Source organism: Lactuca sativa, chromosome 5, assembly GCF_002870075.4.
Source record: "Lactuca sativa cultivar Salinas chromosome 5, Lsat_Salinas_v11, whole genome shotgun sequence".
NCBI classification, from domain to species: domain Eukaryota; kingdom Viridiplantae; phylum Streptophyta; class Magnoliopsida; order Asterales; family Asteraceae; genus Lactuca; species Lactuca sativa.
This window is the reverse complement of record NC_056627.2, coordinates 274436337-274449564: the sequence shown is the minus strand read 5'-3', so window position 1 is coordinate 274449564 and position 13228 is coordinate 274436337.

Here is a 13228-nt window from a genome sequence, read left to right as displayed (position 1 = left end):
CAAAGAGAGTTCAGATCTAAAGTTACAACTTCAGATCTAAGCTCATACCCAAAAAATAGCTTCATAACCAAGCCAAAAAGCCCTAATTCCATCCAAAGAGATCTAGAAAGGAATGAGGCCAAGATCATGAATTGATACCTCAAATAAAGCTAACTAAGATAGATTTCGTAGATCCACACGAGTCCCTTCACGAGTTCCACCTTCCAAAGCTCAAAAACACACTCAAATGAAGCTCTCCCACGAAATAGGGTTTTCTGGACTCTTTAGAGGCTGTAAAGGACTAAGGGAGGCTAATGGTTCCTTAAATAGGGTGCAAAACCCCAGAATTTAGGGTTTCATCTGCCAGTTCCTACTCGTCGAGTCCCTCCTTGGACTCGGCGAGTTGGTCACTTAAAACACGTGGATCAGCCCGCTGCTACTCGGCGAGTCAGGCAACCGACTCATTGAGTAAACCTTGAAATCGTGATAAATTATCACCACAAATTGATACACGGGAATCGGGGCGTTACATAGACATTATTGGGCTATATCTTATTCTCTTATTTGATTAAAATGTTGGGCTTAAACATTTTGAACTTTTTTAAAAGAGTTTGAATTTATAATACAAAGTAGCTCATATCTTTTTACTAGGGTAACACCGCAGTATAAAAAGAATTTACGAAAAAATTTAGCCTTTTAGACAAAATTTAAAGGGTACACTAGACACCTATCTAGATCTACAAGTCATTAATCCTTTAATATTTTGGTGACGGGTTGGGTGTTTTTTTTTTTTGGTGATCGACAAAGGGCATTGTCGAGAAAATTAGTTCACAAATAATTTGGCACGAGGTGTATAAAAGACTGGAAGATGATTATAAACAAAAAAAGCCACTTTAAAAATTGACTGTTGATTTTATGTTTTTAGATAAACAAACATTTTAGGGTTGAATCGCCTTCTTGTTATTTTATTTTATTATTATTATTTTTTTGAAACGACAAACTAATTAATCCTTATTTATGTCTTTACCGAGACTTTAACCCATGACCTCTCATTTAAGGGTTGAATCGTCTTCTTGTTTTTTTTAAACGCCAAACTAACTAGCCTACACCTAAATAACCACATATGTCTCTACCAAGATTTGAACTCATGACCTTACATTTGAAAGAGTCACTCATTACCGATAGATGATTGGTCATTTGATGAATTGTCTTCTTATTGAATCAGCCATTATTGTTTTAAAGTTGAACCAATTATTTATGTTGATGAGACGTCATATTCATAACACAGAGGTATCTCATTTGGTCAATTGTTTTGAGTTAATTGCATTTTCCATTCAATACCTTTTATGTTATAATGTATTAATCTGTAAAGTAAAAGTTTGGAATACGAAGAACATATTTGAAATATGAAGAGCAAGTTCGGAATATATCTTCTATATAGGTATGAATTCTATTTTTCGTGTAAATTTTTTGTTAGATTAGTCACTAAGCCTCTTAGTAACCTATTTATAGCCTAAAAGACTTAGAAAAGCATCATGGAATGTGATTTTTCAGGAATGACATGTTGTATTCTCGAATGCAAAGAACTTTCCAGAATTGGATCCATTTAAGGTAAGTTCGAATTTAAATAATTCTATTATTTTTATATTTTATAATACTAAAAATGTACTTTTTAATTTGAAGAGACAAACATCATGTGACAATAGAAAAAAAACCACACTCACCAAAGTCAAACGTGAAAGTAAGAAGGAAATAAAAAAGGATGTTAAAGCTTAAAGTTAAAGCAGATATATTTCCCAAATATGGAAGCGGGTCAAGCCTTCAGAAAGCTATGATTTTAGATTGGTTCAACATGTTTTTTAGTTATCAATAATCCGCTAGACTAGTTACTGTTTTATAATGTTTTTTTGGAACCATATCATTGTTAAAAATAATTTTATGTTTTCTTTATCATAGTCTTCAACATCCACTGATACACCACCTTCGCCAATTGAATATGAAGTTATATCTATCGAGGTCAGACAATGAGTTTTGTTGATAGAACTACGTTAAGAATAATTCGTGATTTTCATTATATGTATGAGTAATAATTGGTATTAGAACCCGAGGAACATTAAAAGTGAGCACTTTACTATATGAAAATATATTTTATTACAATGTCTAAATATATAAAAACATTTTTCAACTTAGTGGAAAAAATCAAAAAAGTACGTGGGGAAAATGCAACACTTAAGGAGTGATTTGAAATGGCCAATACCATGCTCAGCTTAATTGAAAGCTACATGCAATTATTTGAAGTTCACATAGACACTGCTTGTCTAAACCGTATGCAAGTCCTAAGTAATCATGGGTATCATATACAAAGAAAATGTAATGTGACTTTTAAACATGAATATTTAACTTGTTATGGTTTTCATGAATGTTAGTACTTTTCATTTTCAATAGTTAAAAGAACCTTGTACAACTATAAAAGAACCTTAAATAACTAAGTTTTGGGCAACACATCTGAAAAATTGTAAAGGATACACCGCTTGTTCGTGGTCAATGAAACCTCTTTTGATTTTAACAGTACATGCAAGATGATTTTAGTATGCTACATGTAACATTCATGTTTCGATTGTGTTTTTACATTATTTGAGGGTGTTTTCAAAGTCTAAAGAAGGGTAGAAGTATGAACCGAAGCGTGAAGATTAGTTGTTTATACGTTGAAAATTTGAGATCTAAAAATCTGGAATTTATCTGGGAGCGTAGGGCACCCAGGCCCATGGGCTGAACATCTTTTTAGGGTTTTAGAGGCTATTTAATGGGCATTAACCATATATCAACCCTTGTGAAACCATAGCCCCTCTTTGTGGGCTTTGAGCTCATCCTTTCTCTTCTCATCCATTTTTTTAGCATTTCGTGGTCCTTTTCTAAAGTGTTCTTGGAAGACTGGCCTTGGAAGCTTTGAAACTGAAGAGACCGACCTTCTTATAACTTATGAATCTTTGTAAGTCACAAATATTCATGCTTTATTGTGTTTCATCATTAGATCTAAGAGTATTTGGTGTTTTCGTCCATTTTATGAAGTTTTGATCTCTTTATGGCATGATATATACGATTTTGGAAAACTCTATGAACTTAGAATCATGTTTTACTTCAAATATAACCTTTGGAGGATTTGAGTGCATGAATGTGTTGTCTTTGCTCCATGCCTGAAGAAATATGCATTCTTGAACTTTTTGCAAACTAAGGATCTATATCTTGCTTGTTTGGAGCATCTTAATGAATAAAGTTGGAAACTTTATCCAATAATAAACTATTGAGAATCAAATCTGATAACTTGAAGCCTTTACTTAACGGATTAAATCGAAAACCCTTTTGATATTAGTCTAGACACAACGCGCCCCCTGAAGGGGGTCAGGGCATCGTTGTTCAGTCTAAGGCGCGTCTGTTTTTATGCTGAACCTGACTATTTTGGCATTTTCTGGACGCATGGGGCCTAGTTGAATGTTGGGCACCTCTGACTTTTGAGATTTTGACTTTTTGACCTTTTGATCTTGGGTCAAACTTTAGGATTGACTTGTAGACTAAGTTTTTACCCCTTTTTGGTGTTTAGGTGGTTTGTGAGACTGACGTTACATTTTTGTGAGTAGTTGTTATTTGCGGGTTTCAGCGAGGTGAGTTTTATTCCCCCTTGGATTTAGCTTCCCTTTGAGATAAACAACATCTGAGTTTTGCTCCCCCTAAGATTAATAACCTTCTTCTTTCAAGAGTGTCTGCTATTCAAGGAATGATCAAGTAACAACGTAGCAGAACTAGACATTTCTCCCTCTTTTGACAGCAATAATAAGTACTGCCTTCTTTTTGATTTTTTTAAGTAGACAGCAAGTAACATGAAATAAAAAGAAAACATCAAAGAAAGTTAGAGGATAAGATAGGTGTATCACACTATTGTGTTGTTGAAATAGTATATCATTTACACAAAATTGCAAAGTCTCATCAGTGTATGCTTTTAAATGCTGAATCATTAACTTCTTTTATAAGAATAATAAAGGGCGAGAGTGGATAAATGTTTGTAATATATCACGGTACATGATATACTCATCAGCACGGAGTTTTAAAGTTCTCATCAGTGTCTTGCATTTGACACTGAATCATAAAACTTTTAAGTAGAATTTAAGGGCAAGAATAGGTTGGTGTGTGTGATAAACTACGGTACATAGTCTAACCATCAGCACAGACTTTCGTACTTTTATCAGTATGTGGTATTGCATAATAAATCATCAAGTTCTATAAAGAGTAATTGTGGAAGAGAAATAGGATGTCTCAGTCACGCTGAGGTGAAATCAGCGTGAATCATTGACAGTGACAACTCATCAACAAAAAGTGGTTTAATCCTTTCATCATAGATTTAGTTGCAGTCTAGAATCAAAGATTCACTGTCAATTCGTTATGGTATCATGTCATACCTCAGTTTAGGAGGTCAAGGACATGAGAAATGGATTGGCTAAGAGAGGGGATAACATCTTTGCCTTATAAGAATTTTCATTTGTGACCAGACAATATCTCTTAGTTGAAGAATAGATCTTGCTATCGAATTCAACACAAGAGATGGATGAATCGTTTAGTCTCAACAAATAAGATCATGGCCTGCTAGGTTAAAGACTTCTGAAGTGAAGTCTCATTAGGTCATTAACTGCTAGAAGACACGAGACTTAAGGCATATGCGACAACATTTGTTCCAGGGACATTGATTTGGCAAAGTTACATACTTGGATCATGAAATGCCACCGTCAAATCATGAAAGGTACAATTATATTATCACAAGAGACCAAACTAAATGAAGCATATGTCTTAGCTTCAAAAACCATTTCTACATGCTTGTTAATTTAAGCTTATTTTCCTTTGTCAACCTTGATTGCTCCTTCTTAGGGGTGTTTGTTTGGATGGATCGGTTTGATCCGATCCAATCAAGTAAATCCAAATGGATTTCGGTTTTCAAAACATGGATCCGAATAGTTCAAACTAAATTCAAATCCGATCCGATCCAACCAAATTACAGTTCGGTTGGATCGGTTTTTACAATTCGGTTTTTAAGAGGCAAGACATTTTAAATAATGTATAACTTAAATATTAGCTAACTCTTTAAAAGTAACTAAATAAAACTTTTTAGCTATGAATTATAATTTTTAAAAAAAACTATTAAGAAAAATTAGTTATAGTTTAATATTTCATTGTCAAAAAAACTTTTGATAAGAAATACATATTAAAGTACTATATTGGTTGAAAGTTTCTAATAATTAAAAAAATAATTTAGTAAATTTATAAATAATTAAGATATATATTAAAAATAAATAATAAGTTGTTATTCGGTTTTTTGGACTATCCGGTTCTTATTTTATAAACCAAAATCAATCCGAAATCTAAAAATAATAATTCGGTTTAGCTTAAAATCAGTCCAAAAATCCGAATATCCGAACCAAATACTCCAATCCAAATTGTTCAATTGGATAATTCGGTTTTAACCAAATAATGAACAGCCCTACTAGTTCTAAGCTTGTGGTTTATTCACAACTTTAATTTTGGCCCATAAAACATGACATCTTAAAATACGTAGGCCACTGTCAAATACTTCTAAAATGGTGCAATGAAATTGCAAATCTTGAACCAAATGTGTATTGACATATTAGGTAAATCGTCACCAAGACCCACTAAAACCTACCAATTCTTAGCAAAAGGAACCCTCATGTGATCTAACATCCATGCTATCACTTGTTTGACTGCAGACCAATGCCAAAAAACCAAAGAACTTTGAACACATAAGGAAATATGATTGTTAGACACTTTATGGGGTATATAAGTTCTAATATTCATAGATATTTTAACATCAGACACATCGTTAAATTTGTCCCCTATACGTTGCTGTTTTGAATCCATTCCGTTGTTGCAGACATCCTCCCTTTATATATCTATCAAGGTGATAGAAAATGTACATTTGAAAACCTTTGCTAAGAAGACCAGCTCAACACCTCTTTTTTTTTTGAATTTTTTAGATTTAAAGCATAAAAAAATACAAAAAAACGAAAATGAATTTGACAACAAAAATACGCAAAATAAAACTTATCTTAAAAGAAAATTAAATACAACCATTTATTTATTTTTTCATAAAAACTATATATATATATATATATATATATATATATATATATATATATATATATATATATATTCTTTTTATTATCATTATTTATACAGAAAGGAAAATAACTAAAACTTTTGGAAATTTGATTTTTTTAATTCTAGAAAGACCCATGAGATTTTGCATTTGGTGCATGAAAGAGACGGTGCATGCATATAACATATGTGGAGCCGACCAAAATGCCCTTAAGTACTTTAATACCTTGAAGAACCCTATTGTAACTCCTACGGATTTGGGCTATTCAATTAAGAAAAAATAATATAAACTAAGTTATAGTATATGTCACAAGCGTTCCGTACATATAAAAAACACGGAAATCTGAGTTATACCGAAAATGTTTTGACCCGTCGAAGTTTTACGGCTAAACCGGCACGACACCGCGTAACGAAAAAAGAGATTTTTTATAAGATACTTTTTAACTTTAGCAATCTAAACAAAAGTTTTAGTATACGTTAAACCGAGAAAGTACATAAAAAGAATGTCCAAATCTGACTTTGTATGAGGAAGTTATGTTTTTTCTAAGATCTAGCATAGCAGTACACAACCCGAAAATCGAATTTTAGATTGATCGATTTTTAGCCGACACAACCTAAATGAGAATTGAATTTCTCATTAATTGGATTTCAACGATAAAATGACAGTCGAAAACAGAGTCCGGATGTAGAAGTTATGAATTTTACACGGTCGATAAACAGTATAATCTTCTCATACTTTTAAATTTAAAAACTGGTCGAGAATTAGCCAGTGGAGTCAAAAAGAGAGTTGTATATCTTGTCAATAGCTACGCGTGGATCTAAAGAACGTCAAAAATGGGGCTCGTATGCGAAAGTTACAGATTTAGAAGATAATTAGTTTTTGGAGTAATCTACGAGTGACACGTGGCACAATCCTGATCATTGCTTCCTCTCCACGCCTTGGCACCAGATGGTGACATGTGGCACAACAAAACGATGAGTTGGAGGCCCAGAACTCGTCGAGTTGAGCCAATTTCCAGCCAATAAATAGATGTGAGATTCTCTTATTTTCTTCACACCTGAACCCTTCTCTCTCTCTTTCTCTTTCTCTTTCTCTCTCTCTCTCTCTAACTTATCTAAACCCCTCCCAACCCTTAGTAATTCCCAAGTGCTAAGAGACGAGTCTCGGAGCACCAGAAGGCTCCGAGAATAAGAGCTTTCGGCTCGAAAGTTCTGCCCCTTCAGAGCTCGGTTCATAGCCAAACCTCCTAGTAAGGGAGTTATGTTTACCCTACTTTAAGTATAGCTTATGTTTAAGTTCAATATCATTATTATGAACTTATAAACAATATATATATATATATATATATATATATATATATATATATATATATATATATATATATATATATATTATAAAATATAATATACAACGTGTTGTTATAATATTTTATAACTACTCGTGGTACGGGAAATCTGGTTTGAGGGCCGCATAGGGTTGTTGGATTTCAGAAGTGCTATAATGCCAAAATGGTCTTGCCCTCTGATGTTTCATGATTGGCCCCTATCTGTACATAGTGATTGAAAAATATTGTTTAACACTTATAAAACAATATCGTTCGTAAATCAAGACTAATAATTAGTCGCCATAAATATTAGACGAAAATCTAGTGCTAATGATACTGGGTTTCGTCGAAAGAAAATAAAATTGTTAGAAGCGAAGCGCTGCCTGAGATTGAAGTCATCACTTTGACAAGTGAATGCATAGTCCCCTTCATGAACATGATTTTAATACAAGTATTGGTTAAAGTATTAAATATATGTTTGTGTGTGAAATGTTTTTTATTGCCTGAAATATGTGTTAAGAGTATATATTATAATATATGATGATTTAGGGTATAGAACAAACCTAAATTAATTGGGATAGATATTGGATAATATCTACTTATGAGTGTGAGTGAGATATACACGGAGAGTTGAACTTTAAGATTTGTCATTGATCTGAGAGCATGGATTAGACATAATCATTTGTCTTAGTCCGAGAGTATGGAGAGGACATAGTTATTTGTCATTAATCCGGGAGCAAGGATTAGACATAGTCATTTGTCCTTAGTCCGAGTGTATGGAGAGGATATAGTTATTTTTCATTAATCTGGCACATAGATTAGACATAGTCAATTGTCCCTAGTTCGAGAGTATGGAATGGGCATAGTTATTGATCCGAGAGCATGGATAGACATACCGAATTCAGGAGTATGGATTAGGTAAAAAGGTTACTTTTATATATGAGAGTATAGATCGTGTTGTTGTGAGGATCGACAGGGTGGAGTAAAATTGCTTATATAAGGTGAAATTGTATATATTGTGAGTTCTAAAACACACACACATACACACACACACACACATATATATATATATATATATATATATATATATGTGTGTGTGTGTATGTGTGTGTGTGTGATATAACATTGTGGGATTTTAATCACTATGTACTCACCAGGTTTCCCAACCTGACCCACTCAGTTTATTTTGTATCACATGTATCGATACGAAGCTACATTACACTGAGAGATTAAAGGAGATGTAGATCATTAATGTAGATGAATGTTAGGTCTGTTTATGCTTATGTTTCTGTATTGACGATGACATCCCAAAGTTTTAATATAAATAAAATACATTTCTTCGGAAATGCGTTGATAATATATTTATCATGTTTTTTTTCTGGGAACAAATTCCGCAATATAAGTTTTTAATAATGATACTCTTATTTTCAATTAAGCATAAATAAAAATTTTAAAATAACCGTGAATTTGGGGATGTCACACCTACAAAATCAGATCATATAATGTTTATGCAAGTGACCAACAACAACAGGGATAGTTTCTGCAACAAAGGACTTGTTTACATTTCCATTAGGATTTCGGTGACAACTATTATAAGAATCAAGACAAAATTTCACAATTGGTCCCTGTGGTTTACAGAATATCGCACTTTGAGGACTTCCTAGCAAAATGTCACGCGACTGGTCCCTGTGGTTTGTAAAATTACATTAAAGGTCCTCCTGCCTTTAAATCTAACTTTTTAGCCGTTAGATTTTAAGGAAAAAGACTATTTTTCCCTTGTACCAATATTGCAATACACTACAAACCTTAAGGACCATTTCTGTAATTTTATAAATTTGAAAATTTGTATATATATAAATTATAAATATAAATTCCGTATATATATATATATATATATATATATATATATATATATATATATATATATATATATATATATATATATATATATATATATATTCAACAACATGTTTTTTTTTTTTTTTTTTTTTTTTTTTTTTATCTTTTTAACATTTTGTTTTCTATTTTTATTTTATAATTTTAGTTATGTATGGTCTTTTAATGTTTTTATTTATTTTGATTCAAGTAATAAACTTAAATTCGATAAAACATATCGAAACCTTTTTTTCTTAATTATGAAATGAAATGTTAATGTTTTTTTTATTTTTTTAAGTTTATGTTTTTACAGTTTATTTTTTCTACTTTGATGCTTCATAGTTAATATCGTTAGTAACTTTATGTTTGCATTTATCATTATTATTATTTCACCTTTTGTTTATATATATATATATATATATATATATATATATATATATATATATATATATATATATATATATATATTAGTTATTTATTATTCTTCTATTGTTTTTATTTATTTTGATTCAAGTAATGAAAATAAAAAAAAAACATAAACAAAAACTCAAACACCAAAGTTGTAAAATACTCTAATATATTAATATATTTTACACTTTTAATATTTTTTGGATTTTTTTCACATTTTTTTTATTAATTTTGGTTATTTATGGTTTTCGTAACTTTTTTTATTTTGATTTGTGTAAATAAAAAAGTTATGTTTATTTTCTTTATTTATATTTGTAAATATAACTATTTTTTTACACAAATCAAAATAAAAAAAGTTACAAAAACCATAAATAATCAAAATTATAAAAAAAAAAAAAACGAAAAAAACTCAAACACCAAAAATGTAATATACTCTACTATATTCATACATTTTACACTTTTTGGAAAAGGTCAAAAAAAAGTTATCAAGTTGATGAAAAATAAAACAAAACAAAATAAAATAAAATATAAGAAATAATTAAAAAATAATATAAAATAATACAAAAAAATTAAAAACAAGAATACGAAAAAACCAAAAAAAAAGATGAAAATGCGAAATGTATTAATATTTTAGAGTATATTAGAATTTGGTATTTGAGTTTTTGTTTTTTATTTTTCTATTTTTCATTACTTGAATTGAAATAAATAAAAACAATAGAAGAATAATGTATAATTAAAATTATAACAAAAATAAAAAACAAAATGTCGAATAATGATAATGATAAATGCAAACATAAAGTTGCTAACGATATTAACTATTGAGTATAAAAAAAACATGAACAGTAACGGCATAAAATTTAAAAAAAAAAACATTAACGTTTCGATTTACAAACAAGAAAAAATAATTTCGACATGGTTTATCGAATTTAAGTTTATTTAATTGATTCAAAATAAATAAAAATATAACAAAAAGCTATAAATAACTAAAACTATAAAATAAAAATAGAAAACAAAATGTGAAAAAGATAAAAAAAAATTATCAAATTGTTGAAATTATATATATATATATATATATATATATATATATATATATATATATATATATATATATATATATATATATATATATATATATATATATATATATATAATTTCAAAATTAGAAAATTACACGAATGGTCCTTTATGTTTGTAGTGTATTGCAATATTGGTACAAAGGCAAAATAGTATTTTTCCTTAAAATTTAACGGCTGAAAAATTAGATTTAACGGCAAGAGTACCTTTCATGTAATTTTATAAACGACGAGGACCAGTTGCGTGATTTTTTGTTAGGAAGTTCTCAAAGTGCGATATTCTGTAAACCACAGAGAGTAATTGTAAAGTTTTATCAAGAATCAATGTTGATGTTTGACTTATCAAGGCCTTCAAGGGTTTGTAAGCGAAAGTTTCTTGCAACACAATTTGATATAAATGCAGTTGCTAATGCTTTTTTGGTTTTTGGAGGAACAGGGGCCATTATGTCATATTCTGCCCATGAAAAATAATGAACATGAACATACGAAGACAAACTTGTGGTCATAATGATGTCATACCCTTTTCGTTAAGCCATGGCAATGTTATTTACAACATAGTATTGAGCTGACTCCATTGACGGAAGAACGCCAGTTGTCCCACCCCCATTGGATAACCCAAATACAGCATCAACCTTCTTCTATTCAAACCCAAACTTGTAGCTTTAGTAGGTTTTGACTCTTTTTGGACGATGAGAGATACCAAACATCAACCCTCGTGATGCACTGGCTTTTGTAAAAGAAACTAACTTCAATTTCGAAAGCAATCTACATGAGTTTCCGACTCGACCCCCTTTTTTTATTAAAATTGTTTCTTATTTGTTTTTATCAAGGAAATCAACTGACAATGCATCTTCATTGACCAATCACAATCATTTACTAGATTCATCCTTGTTCACAATCACATAATCACACGAACCACACTACTTGGAGGCTGGACAACTTATTTTCTTCCAGTTTCCTTTTGTTTGACTTCTACCCGACATAACCCTGTTACAACTTTTTCGTTTCTGGAAAACACATCTGCATTTTGACTACCGAAAATCAAAACAGAGACCAAGACACCCTCGTCCATCACCTTTACCAAGTCCCAAGACACATGTTTTTCTTTTCTTGAACTTATATGACAGTACACAGATTGGACCAAAATACCCTTGTAAATCATTATTCATTTTCCTGTTAACTTAGAAAAAGAATTCAGATTTGTAGGCCATTTAGAATTTTACTTTTCCTTTTTCAAATCAATATGCTTTTAACCATCTCACGATTAAATAACTCAATTATAGGGAATTTGACAAATGGAATTCACAGAAGAAACAGTGTGCTAGACTCTAGAGGGCCCAATCCTCTGTATTAACAACTGTGAGTTCTTCGGTAGTGCAACCATCATGAACATGTGTTCCAAATAACACAAGGAAAAGAGTAAGCTTCAAACTGTAACGCCTACAAATTCGGGCTAGTCAATTTAGAGACAATAAGCATAAAAAATGACTTTTTGATAGAAGATTATTTAGAATAAATAATCTTAACCAAATTATAGTATATGTCACAAGGGTTCCGTGCATATAAAGAACGCTGAAATCTGAGTTATAACGAAGAAGTTATGACCCATCGAAGTTTTACGATTAAATCGATACGGCATCGCGTAACGTAAAAAGTGAATTTTTGATAAACTACTTTTTAGCCTTAGGGATCTAAACAAAAGTCATAGTATATTCTAAACCAAGAATGTGCATAAAAAGAACCGTCCAAATCTGATTTCGTATGAGGAAGTTATGATTTTTCTAAGATTTAGCATAGAAGTGCATAGCCCGAAAATCGAATTTTAGATCAATCAATTTTTAGCCGACACAATCTAAATAAGAATTTAATATCTCATTAATATGAGTTGACAACGATATAAAGACAATCGAAAACGGACGTCGGATGAAAAAATTATGAATTTCTAACGGATTTAACGGTCTAAGATTGTTAAAATATAACTTTAAAAATAAAGTCAAAATTAGCTGACAGAGTCTAAACGAAAGTTGTAGATCCTGTTGATACCTACACGTGGATATAAAGAACGTCAAAAACAGAGCTAGTATGCAAAAGTTACGGATTTTAGAAGATAATTAGTTTTTGGAGTAACCAATGAGGGACACGTGGCGCGATCTAAGTCACTGCTTCCTCACCATGGATAGGCACCAGATGATGACACCTGGCCATGAATGCCCAACGTTCAACAATGGAACGCCCCGTGTTCGCACAAGACTCAGCCTATAAATAGAGGCACAAATCACCTCTCAAAAACTCACACCTTTCCCATTCTTTCTCTCTCAAACACCCCTCTAAGCTTGTTAAAATATAACTTTAAAAATAAAGTCAGAATTAGTTGACGGAGTCTAAACGAAAGTTGTAGATCCTGTCGATACC